The sequence below is a fragment of the Peromyscus leucopus genome, chromosome 4 (genome assembly GCF_004664715.2).
Source record: "Peromyscus leucopus breed LL Stock chromosome 4, UCI_PerLeu_2.1, whole genome shotgun sequence".
NCBI lineage: Eukaryota > Metazoa > Chordata > Mammalia > Rodentia > Cricetidae > Peromyscus > Peromyscus leucopus.
This window is the reverse complement of record NC_051066.1, coordinates 60711754-60724438: the sequence shown is the minus strand read 5'-3', so window position 1 is coordinate 60724438 and position 12685 is coordinate 60711754. Positions and strand designations below refer to the sequence as shown.

General features: G+C 36.0%; 1 protein-coding gene across 3 annotated transcripts in view; it reads left to right on the top strand.

Moving 5' to 3' along the window:
* Window positions 1–12685, top strand: part of Calcrl (calcitonin receptor like receptor) — a 95065-nt gene that overhangs the window by 10367 nt on the left and 72013 nt on the right. For 2 of the 3 annotated variants that reach the window (XM_028881743.2, XM_028881741.2), the window contains exon 2: window positions 7831–7898. The exons of the other annotated variant lie outside the window; for it this stretch is intronic. The gene's annotated coding sequence lies outside the window, so the exon portion shown is untranslated. The remainder of the gene's footprint in view (window positions 1–7830; window positions 7899–12685) is intronic. 3 annotated transcript variants of the gene reach the window in all.

The following is a 12685-nucleotide window of genomic DNA, read 5'->3' as shown; positions in this document are numbered from 1 at the left end:
CATTTTATTCTTAAACTTTCTGAATTCATTTGAAGGGGTCATTATTAAGTACTGTATTTATGATTAAATCATTATCATAAAGAATAGAGAGAATAGTGCCTTAACTTTTGAAATTTAATCTTCATTTAATGTGTTTTTAGAATGCAAAGATTTCTGTTTGCTTTTATTTTGTAGTTTTCATGAATAATGGATCCTAAGAACTTAAGTACTGAAATATATGATAAACAAGACAATGCAATGCTGTGCAGGGCATTTTCTTCATTCCAGGTAGCACATACCAGGAAATAATAAAGTAATGTGGCATCAATAACATTTTAAAAAGACAAAATAGCAATAATTTCTAACAGGTGGATTTGACTAAACTGTGCAAAGGGCACTTAAAAAATAAATTACCCATAGGAAAATAAATACTTCAGTGAAATTTCAAATCAAGTACTTTTGAGTGCAAAAAGGATTAATTTCTCAATTTGTAGAGCCCACTTCAGTTTCTCAAGCTAGCACCAATCTCTTGGGTGACAAATGAGTTTCCCGTGTATTCTTGTTCAGAAAAACATTGTGCCAAAATAATTATTCTTTTTCATCTAGATTCAGCACAGGAAACAAATGCTTTTGAGAGCCTCTAACAGAATACTACTTATAGGTTGACTGTGCTCTATTAAAACATTTAATAATAAATTACACCTGTGAAATTTGCTGTGCATTTTGAATAGTTCAATAATTACTGCAATTTGCTCTTCACTGTATACATATATAGAAATGTATACTTTGGTACCGCATAGGGCGGATGGTAAATCACATGGTACAGCATGCTTTGCCTCTTCTGTGTGCTGGTCTCCCTTTACTCTGTGAAGCATCTCCCTGTGAGCGATTGGCACCAGTGAGTGAATAACTGCCTATGAAGTGAAATAGTATCTGAGCCAATTTTGTAATTCATGATGTTACCTACAAACAATTGTTACTTATTTTATGAGTCATTTCAAAGAGCTCCTGTTGAGAATTACTTACTTCAGAAAGTTCTAGAAAAGCATTTGTTTTGTTTTGTTTTTTTGAGACAGGGTTTCTCTGTATAGCTTTGGCTGTCCTGGAACTCACTCTGTAGACCAGGCTGGCCTTGAATTCATAGAGATCCACCTGTCTCTGTCTCCCAAGTGCTGGGATTAAAGGTGTGGGCAACCACTACATGGATTAGAAAAAGCATTTGTATGTATCATAGTTTGGTCAAATATTTTAAAACTCATAAACATTTAACATAATTCACAGTGTTTCACTTTTGAGGACATCCAGAGTATCACACTTGCTACAAGTAGCAATGTGAAAGAAAAGCTTGGAGACTTGTGTTGAAGTTGATGAAAAGAAATGAAAAGAACAAAATTAAAGAGGGAGGCACTACTCAGAACACCTCACCTAAATTAACAATAATTATTAATGACCAAGTGAAAAGTCTGATATAAAATCAAGTCAGGAATGAAATTTGAAAGTAAAAGGAACTATAAAAGACAAGAGCAACACTAAATGAACTCTGGCAGGTTGAATTTATACATTTAAATGTGCCAGGTGGATCTCTGTGAGTTCGAGGCCAGCCTGGACTGCAGAGTGAGTTCCAGGAAAGGTGCAAAGCTACACAGAGAAACCCTGTCTTGAAAAACCAAAAAAAAAAAAAAAAAAAAAAAAAAAAAAAAACCAACCAACCAAACAAACAAAAAAAAAAACCCAACAACCAAACAAAAAAAACAAAAAAAAAAAAAACCAAAAAGAAAACCCAAAAGTGTACGTATAGTGTGTGTGTGTGTGTGTGTGTGTGTGTGTGTGTGTGTGTGTGTGTGTAACAGTGCTAATCAAAGAATAAGAAGCCATGCATTTGAGACTGAATGGAGGGAAGTGTGGAAGGAGTTGTAGTGATAAAAGAGAGGGGGAATGGTGTAAATACAATACTCATATATGAGACTCAAAAACTAAATGAATTCATTAAAAAAAAGAGAGGAAGATTGAATTAAATGAGCAAAATAACAGGATAAAATAAGAGCTAGACCAGATAATAAGCTGGCTCAGTAAGACATATTTTATTTGCCACAATCATAATAAAATAAAAATCCAATCTCAAAGCATGTCATTTAAAATGGAGAGATACTAGGTACATGACCATGGGTGATGGACTCTGAAAAGTATACTTTTTTAGTTAATAAGTAAATCTAAAATTGTGTTGGGAAAAAAAAAATCTTTGTCTTATGTTTTTGGGTACTTGTAGTTAATGGTTAAGCCTGGAGTTACTACCTGAGATAAGCTCTGAGAAGTGCCTATTAAGTTGTGAATAGCAAATAGATTTACTGTCTTCTTGTTCTAAGAAGTGAACTTAATTGGTCAAGACAATGGCTCCACTTCTATGTGGTGGTATCTTAGAGTCTAAACTGTTGACACGTTCCAGGTTCTCAGGATAGTTTCTGAATAGACAGTCATCACACTGGAAGGATCAGGGCTATTTGGTAAAATTTAAGTCCTTTTCACCAAGCCTATCAGACAGTATGAGGTGTTTCAACACAGCCATAAGTAATGCATATGTTTCCCAGTGTGCTCTGCAAGTGTTCTCTTTATTGGTGTCCTGCTGATTGTGAGAATATGCTGTATGGCTATATTAGGTTCAAGCTCACAATAACAGCACAGGAGGGTAAAAAGTCATATGTTTAAATTAAGTCATCATCTTTTTCAAAAACTACCAAACTCTAAGCATTCACACTGAAATCTGAAAAAAAAGATATATGCAAGACTTTCTTTTTTAAGCCTTAGATCTGAAGCATTGGTAGGAATCCTATTCAGATGTATGTTTTCCCTCTATGAGTCAATATAACTTACAAGTATCAGGAACTTGCTATTAATTCAAGTTACAGCTTTTCTGCTTACACTGGACTCAGAAGTAATCATTTATACACACATACACAGGTATACACACAGCAGCATGTATACAATAGGACATACACATGCATGCACACATACACACATGCACACACACAAAGACACTTGAAAGCATACATTAAATCAAGGGCTTTTCTTTTTTCTACCATTTTAAAAAACAAAATAAAACATAAGTTAAAACAAAAACAATAACAAGATTGGACAAGGCAAACCAATAGAAGGAAAAGAGCCCCAAGAGAAGGCACAAGAATCAGAGACCCACTCACTCACACATTCAGAAGTCCTGAAAAATACTAAGCTGAGAGCTATAATATATACACAGAGGACCTGGTGTAGACCTCTGTTGGCCCTGTGCTTGCTGCTTCAGTCTGTGAGTTCATGTGAGTTTTGTTCAGTTGATTCAGAGGACCTTGTTCTCCTGGTGTCCTCCATTCCCTCTGGCTCTTACACTCTTTCTGTTTCCTCTTCCACAGGGTTCCCTGAGCTCTGAGGGGGAAGGGTTTGATGGAGACATCCCATTTAGAACTATGTGTTCCAAGGTCTTTCCCTCACTCTCCCCCTCCATATATATATGTATATGTATATATATATATTATATACCTCTGGATAGAATTTCTACCAACGCTATTTATTCAGAGCTAAGGCTTAAAAAACAAAGTCATGCATATATCTTTTTTTAGATTTCAGATTTCATGTGTGTGTGTGTGTGTGTGTGTGTGTGTGTGTGTGTGTGTGTGTGTGTGATGTCTGACTGTGGGTCTCTGTATTTGTTCCCATCTGCTGCAAGAGGAAGCTTCTCTGATGATGGCTGAGTAAGGCACTGATCTATGAGTACAGCAGAATATTATTAGAAGTCATTTTATCGTTACTTTTTTTTGGACTAGTAGTACTTGGTTTTACCCTAGGTCTCCGGGATATCTAGTCTTTGGTTCTTTGTCACCCAAGAAGTGTTGGGTATGGGTTCCATCTCGTGGAGTGGGTCTTAAGTCAAACAGGGGTAATCAGACATTGGTTGGTTAGATTCAAGGATTTTTCATTATTAGTTACCTAAAATTCCATCACTAGTTTCCTAGAGAACTCAGAAAAAAGTATGATGTAGATTTTTAAAAACAAAATCAGATGGCTAGAATCAGATAAATAAATCATACTCATTAAATTCCAAGTACACAATTTTTTCATTTAACAATACTTGTGAACTCTCATGAAAATTCTAATATTTTGACTGTAAAAGGAAGAAAAAATTTCAAATTGGATTGTACTATGAGAGTCAAAGCCTTCTCCCCTGTATTCTCATCATACTGTGGTGATATTGTGTTCCCCAATATATTGTGCACCCTAAAAAAACTTATCTGGGGTCAGAGAACAGAACAGCCACTAGATATAGAGGCCAGAAAACACTGGCACACACACCTTTAGTCCTAGCATTCTGGAGGCAGAGATCCATCTGGATCTCTGAGAGTTAAAAGCCACACTGGAAACAGCCAGGCATGGTGACATACGCCTTTAATCCCAGGAAGTGATGGCAGGAAGCAGAAAGGTATATAAGGTGTGAGGACCAGGAACTGGAGCTGGTAAGCTTTTAGGCTTTTAGCAGCAGTTCAGCTGAGATGCATTTGAATGAGGACACAGAGGCTTCAAGTTTGAGGAAACAGGATCAGCTGAGGAATTCAAGAGGTGAGGTGGCTGTGGCTTTTCTGCTTCTCTGATCTTCCAGCATTCACTCCAATAACTGGCATTGGGTTTGTTTTTATTAAGACCTTCTAACAATTCGTGCTACGTCATACACTGTACTTCTTCTATGTTTTCACTTAAAGATTCAAGATGCACAATTCTAGACAGTCTTACTGTGTTGATGCTCTACAGAGTTTACTCTCTAAACGTTGTATCTCACTTGCAGATTGTATCTATCATAAATATCCTCTTTAACACCCCTTTATTAGAACCTGGTTTGTCTGAGCATCAAGTTCTTGCTTAACTATTCACACATACAACTCCACCAGTAAACTGTTACACTATACTAGGTTCTAGATATTTGGAAATCATTTACTCCTGGTATGACTTTCTAAGTAATACATTATTTATCTTTAATGTTTTGATTTTTACTGTATAAAAGTGCAATCATTTTCTGTGTCAATTGCTTTTTTCTCACATAGCACTGTGCTTTTTGAGGTAAATCACTCAGAGTGTGTTGTGTGATATATTATTTAACACTACTTCAATATTTCATTGCATGAATGTGTCAGAATGAATTTATCCTTTCTACTGCTGAGGAATGTTAGAATTGCTTCCAACATTTGACCTTTACAAGCAAGGAAGTTATAAACAATTTCCCTACATATTTCCTTATACACCTGCATGAATTTCCTTATAGAAAACATTTATAAGACGTATTTCCAAGCAATCCATAGTGCTGACCCAATTTAAATTCTCAACAACAGTAAATGAGATATTTATTGCACCATAGCCTTTCCAAAACCGAATTGCTGTGAAACTTTCTAATTTCGCCAGTCTGGAGGGTGTAACACAATATCACATTGTGGTTTTGATTTACATCTCTCTGGTCATGAATCATGGTGAATTTGCATGTAAAAAGAGTAAAAATTTTCCTTTCAAACATTTGTTTCAAATTAGGTAATTGAAGTAGTTGATTTGGAGAAACTGTGACTAATCTAGTTTTTGTGCATCATCTATATCTATCTATCTATCTATCTATCGATCGATCCATCCATCCATCCATCCATCCATCCATCCATCCATCCATCCATCTATCTATCTATCTATCTATCTATCTATCTATCTATCTATCTCTTGTACTTAAAAGCAACCTTGTGATTATACTTGGCCCACATAGATAATCTCGGAAAAAAAATCTCTTCATTCCAAGGGTCATCTAACACAGCCTTACTTTCATATGCATCTTTAATTCTGTTTCGTGTGCTGTAACATATTCACAGTTTCCAAAGATTAGATCAGGGCATCTTCAATGTTCCCACAACAGTTGTTGACTATGTGAACTGATGGATTAGTTCAATTAGATCATTTCACAATGCATGCATATGTAAATATTATGTTGTACTGTAGAAAGACAAACATGGTATGTACTCACTTACAAGTGGATAATAGATGTAAAGCAAAGGATAAGCAGACAACAACCCACAGCTCCAGAGAAGCTAACTAACAAGGAGGACCCTAAAAGGGATGCATGGATGGCTTTGGGAAGGGGAAACAAGGAGATCTCCATGAGTAAATTCGGGTGAGGGGGCAATTAACTCTGTATTTAATTTTATGATAACCAGTGTAATTGGTTTCATGACCTGATTACCCAAGGGTTTAAAATATTCTTCCATGGCCACTTTGACTGGGATTAAAAAAAATGAAAAATTTAGAATTATACTGAGAAAAAACACTGATGTCCCTCAGCTGTTTCTATTTCTAGTGGCATCTTCTAACAAGTTGGGAAAATATTCAAAATAAACTTCAACTTTGAACCTGCTGAATTCCATATGAGTGCCAATAAAGCCTGAGGCTGAAGAGTTTTTATTTTTTTTCAAAAGCATTTTTAGAAAAATCATGATTCTAGATTTAGACAGCTTTGGTTCACATCTAAATAAACCTATTTAATATAACCAGATCCTAATCCTAATAATAGCAATATTAGATTACAATTATATATAGAAATGATGGAAACATGATACATTTTTCTTAATTATAGAGTAATATTATAAGATAATTAAAATAAGTTTTTGTTCACAAAATACTTTATTGCTTTAAAAAAGAGACAGCTGACCCAAGCCAGTGGGAGCTCATGGGCTCTGGGGAACATTCATGGGACCAAACTAGGCCCTTTGAATATGGGTGACAGTTATGTGGCTAGATCTGTTTGGGGAGCCCCTGGCAGTGGGACCAGGACTTATCCCAGGTGCATGAACTGGCTTTTTGGAACACATTCCCTAGGGTGAGATACCTTGCTCACATACCTTCCCTTGACACAGGGGGGAGGGGCTTGGTCCTGCCTCAATTTGGTATGCCAGACTTTGTTGACAGTGTGAATGTAAAGCAATGAAAATTATACTATTATTTCATCTTGCTTTCAACATTCACTCAACCTGGAAAGACATATACAAGCCAACATATGTATTCAGTTTATTTAATACTACTAGATTCATTTATTACTAGCACTCTGTAAAAAGAGTTCAAGTTCAGTAAGCCTTAGCGTTCTTCTTTGACCAGGTGTATGACTCCCCCTTGCTTTTAACATTTCCACTCTGATGGTGCTAACCCTCAGAACAAGCCAACTCATTCTTGTCCTGGAATCGTTCGTTGATCATCATTTGAGGACTAACCTTTCCCTAGGGCAGCCACAGTAGCCACCCTCCACTTCCAAAGTCCCTGCTTCTATGCCACCTCCTCAGAGACTTTTCAGATTGTCACAGTCTTCTCCTTTTATTTCTTTTATCTGCTTTATTTTTCTTGGTCGCACTAATGACTGTTGGACATTTACATATCTAATTATTGGTGAGCTTTCACCTTAATAGTTCCAGAAGATCAGGGACTATGGTATCTTCAAGTTACAGAACAAAGCTACACTTAAGCAGACTCCACCTCCTTCTAGTGCTAAGATCTCAAGCAATAGGAAACATCTGCATTCATGTTTTGTCCCTCAGCGACCCCATTATAAGGATATGTTGCCATGCTACAAAGCAAAACTTTTTTTTTTTAAACTTCCAGGCTAGTTTAATGGTAACTTAAATGTGACAGATATATCTCCTCCAAACCTCCAAACTTCCCTTTCAAACATACCATTTAAAATTGTAATTTTAACAGAGAAACACACAAGTATATGTTTTTAAATTAAGTTCTGTAAAATTCCACTTTCTACTCATAATGTTACCAAATTCACAGGAATGTTCTTTTGTCATCCAGGGCCCTATGATGATACACCAACAACTTGTGCTACCAACTGTCAAAACTTTGGATGGTCTAACACTCAGGTATTGCATATATTTCAACAAGATATTCAAAGTAACATCTTGGATTGTCAATAAAGTCAAGGATATTAAGAATGCATTAATTATAGGAACAAAACTTTACAGAGTAGTGTACAGCTAACTTTTAAATAAAAAGAAATCTTCAGTGGCAACCCAATAAATTACTGATAGGGATAGAATTATGCACATCTATCAATTCAAAATTATTTTCTCAAGACATTGGGGGGTAGAATTAACTCTATAATTGTGTTTCTTTGGCCAGATGACTAGGAATAATAAGTTAATTTTGAATGTGTCCTATCAGGTTTTTTTATTCTAGTGATTTAATGAGGTAAGCCATATATATATATATCACATACTCTAGAGATGGTTTTTAAGTGTTATAATGTGGCAAGGTTATTCATTTGAACACACTGTCTTCTTTGTATAGAGTTCTTTGTTTTATTAACCACATAATCACTGTTACATTATGTGTGTATAAATGGGGTGAGATAAAAGTTTCTTATATTTATAAAGTAGAAGATACTTTTTTTTTTTAAATAAATAAAAGGACAAGAATCTAGGGGGATGAGTTGTTTCAATATTTTGCAGTATTCCAGGTACTATTTTTAGGGATTCCCTAGAAAAGAGTGTGAACTTTATTCTGTCAAAAACCAGCAAGGGCATTGGTGCTTCTAGAAAGACAGATGTGTCCAGTCATTCTAGTGCTATGGCAAATAATTATGATCTATTGATACATGTGATAGTCCCCTCCCCACAATGCTTAATTAGATTTCCTTATCCTAACTTATTTTAAGCTGAAAGGTTTTTAATATTTCAATGATTTTTCCTACTAAGTTACAATAATACTAATGAAAATAAACTGTACTAATTTGTGTTAACTCAAAACTTCATGAAATGATTCCTTTTTTTTCTGTTTTTAAGCTGTCGACTTTAAAAAAGCATTCCCAAGTTATGCTGTTAGACCCCAAAATAGACCATCTATAATAGTTCTTTGTCCCAGTGCCTGTCTTTGGGAACTCATCATTGTTCAGCCCTCTTATGTGTCAGTTTCCTCTGTGAATTACATTTCAGATGACTCACTGTTCCTCACAGCAAGGTTTTAATACTCCAAATGCCTACATATATGTGACAGCTGCCCTCTTCTTCCTGACATTTTCCAAGGGATGTTCTGCCAGATCACTTCTTATAACACTCCCATTTGCTTCATATAAATAGGGAGGGACGCATCTATAACAAAAGAATTTTTTTTTAATAGGAAAGAACTGGCTTTGGCTTCCCATTGTGTATATCCATCATAATTTGATGTCGAAGAGGATTATATAATATTTTAGAATATCATTCCAACGTGCAAATTGTAGTGAATATTTAGTAGTTTGGAAGAACTGCAATGAAAGGTTTAGATTTAAACGGCTGTCTCTTCAGCTGATTCATCTCATACGACTTATTGAGCATGAATCAGACTCTCTCTCTCTCTCTCTCTCTCCCTCCCTCCCTCCCTCCCTCCCTCCCTCCCTCCCTCCCTCCCTCCCTCCCTCTCTCTCTCTCTCTCTCTCTCTCTCTCTCTCTCTCTCTCTCTCTCTCTCGTGTGTGTGTGTGTGTGTGTGTGTGTGTGTGTGTGTGTGTGTGTGTGAAGCTATTTGGTGCCTTTGTAATTATTTTTTTTCTAACAATTAAGTTTGAAGTGCAAATACGTTTAAATTCCAGCAAGAAATGAGTTCACAAAATCATTCCCATGAAGATGAAGCACCTAACTAAAAGTAGCAACAGCCTTTCATTACATCTGTTAGAATCCATAGTGGTTTAGTTTTTGTCTAATAAAATAGCCTAGAGCTGAGACTGAGGAGAGACGATGCCTGTTCTTAGCACAGTGTCACTGTTATGGAACATATTACAGTTCACTAACTCCTCCTGGTGTCTATGTTCTAAATATGTACAGGATCTGATTAGGATCTGATTCCTGAGAAGGATCTAATTGCATCACTGATGTTTAGTAATCTTGCTCAAAACTTTCTGACTCCAAAATAGTAAAGATACCAGCTTTCTAATACATTTCTAAATATTTCATAGATACATTTCACATTTAAATCTTTGTCTAATTTGAATTGAACCTAAGATATTTCCCCCCAAATTAAAGACAATTGTTTCACACACCTTTTGTTAGTTTATCCTGACCATATTGACTAAGGATTCAGTTTAATGATTATTACTAAACTAAGTAACCGAATTGTTTGGATTCTAGGTTCCATTTGACTTACTGGTTTTAACTTGAAGACTAGAATTATTTGTTAATTCCATTATACTTACTGTTATTTTGAAGATAAACAGCATTTTAATTAATCTTGGTCTTGGATATATGAATATAAATATCGGCTCTTAACAAATATTTTATTATTATATTGTTTTCTATCTTGACATTAATCTTTCTGTCAAAGCAGGTTAGATATCTCCTATCAATGATATTAATCTTGACCAAATATTTCCTTCTGAAATTGCCATACTAGAGTGAATACAATAAAGTGTAATTTTTTAAAAAAGATTTGTTTATTTTATGTATGTTGATGTTTTGTCTACATGTCTGTCTGAATACCAGAAGAGGGAACTGGGTTCCATATAGTTATTGACAGTTGTGAACCACCATGTGGGTGCTAGGAATTGAACCCGGGTCACTCTGGAAGAGCAGTCAGTGCTCTTAACCACTGAGCCATCTCTCCAATAAAGTATCGTTTTGTGCTATTTATTTGTTTATTTTGGCACTAGGCGTTGAACTGAGGACCTCACACATGCTAGGAACAGGGTATACAAGAGCGACACATCTGCCTATCTACAGTTCATGGAGATCTGTCCGAGTTATACCTCTTTCCGCTGTTCTTCACCTTCAGCCAGCTTACTCTGCTCTGACATCTTTATAGCTTTTAAAGATTGTCTAATTTTTGTCAACTTCATCTTCTCAGTTGTAGGTGCCTTTGGCATGTTACTTTAATGTATAGAGTCCTACTAATATGTTTAGAAATATTGCTTATATTTCTATTGGTCAGTAAAGACACATGCAACACATTTATGTTCTGTGTTCTGTTCAAATGATCAAGTTTCTACTTTAAACATTTGAGAAATGTCTAGATCCTATGGAAAAACAAAAGGCATGTTTATAAAGGAGGCAGATCTGTTGACTATAGTTTTTACAGGAAGTTCCTGCTGTGGCGAAAAGCTCTTTACTTTCTCAGACTATTGTAGATATCTCACAAAGGAAAACCAAACACAAATATTTGCAGCTTTTTATGTGCTGGATCTCAAACCTTCCTGCCAATGAAAAACAGACCTTGGATGTAAAGGAAAGTAAAACTATGATCCAGTCAGCCTGCAGATGGAATTGCCAACTCCTAGCTCCTGGTTCACATTTATAGTGGTTGTTTGGGAAGGTCCAATTTCTTTGCAATCAGGCCATTTTAATGTTCTATTCTATTATTATCATCTGGGCTTCTACCCTTTTTTCTTTCAGATTCTTTTCTTATGTGTATGAGTTCATGTATGTGCAGAGTGTACATGCCTGGTGCCTAGGAAACTCAGGAGAGAGTACTGGACCCACTGGAACTTGAATTACAGATAGTTAGGACCCATCATGTGGGTTCTGGGAACTGAACACAGGTCCTCTGAAGAAGCAATAAGTGATCTTAACCATGAAGCTGTCTGTCTAGCTCTCTAGGATTCTGTCTTTGATATGTACAGATTAGTCTATAAACAGTTGTTTGAACTTAGGTTTAATAGTAAAGTGAGCAGCACCAATTCCCTCTAAAACAGGCAGACATTTCATGAGACTTTTCTAGTCTTGTTTAAATTTCCAATACAACACAAAAGTTATCCAGGTCTAACGTTCACATTTCATTTATTCTTGGAGGGATTCCAAAAGACAGCATCTCTGGGTTCTGGTGTTATTTTCTTTTGTTGTTGTTGTTTTGTTTAATTTTGCCATGCTGCTTTGAGTAATGTGACTGTCTTGGCTTATGTATATATTTGTTTTCAAGAAAATTTTATAGTTTTAAAATAGTTTTAAAACCCAATTGATTCTATAAAATAAATGTACTTCATTTCAGATGTAAGAAAAATTTAACTGCAGTCTATAAAAATTTTTTTTCTTCAGTATTTGTCAAGAATCATGTGTGACAAACGTATTCATTTAAAATCTTTCTTAAAGCTTTAGTTGGTAGTATATAACTGTTATTCCAGCACTTGGCTGGCAGGGTCAGGAGAATCAAAACTCACAGGCAATCTAGGCTATGCAAGGAGACCTTGTTACAATCAATCAATCAATCAACTGATTGATCGAACAAACAAACATACAAACAAAGACAAACCAATCTGTTTCCCACTCTTACGTAGATGTCTGGGCATGCATATGTTGGTATGTAGGACAGAGGACAACATTGAGTGTTGTTCTTTTTATTTTTTATTTTTTTTGAGAAAGGGTTTCTCTGTGTGTAGCAATGGTTGTCCTGGAACTTGCCCTGTAGACCAGGCTGGCCTCAAGCTCACAGAGATCCGCCTGCCTCTGCCTCCCAAGTGCTAGGATTAAAGGCATGCACCACCACTGCCCAGCTGAGTGTTGTTCCTTAAGAGGCCTCTATCTTGTTTTCTGAGACAGGATCTTTCCTTAGCCAGGGGCTTACCTTACAAGGGTGATGACTAGCTGGCTAGTGATGCCCTTCCCTAGCACTGTAGCACCATGCCTGTCTTTTACATGTCGGCTCTGGGGATCAAATTCAAGTTACCATGCTTTGACGACATACACTTTA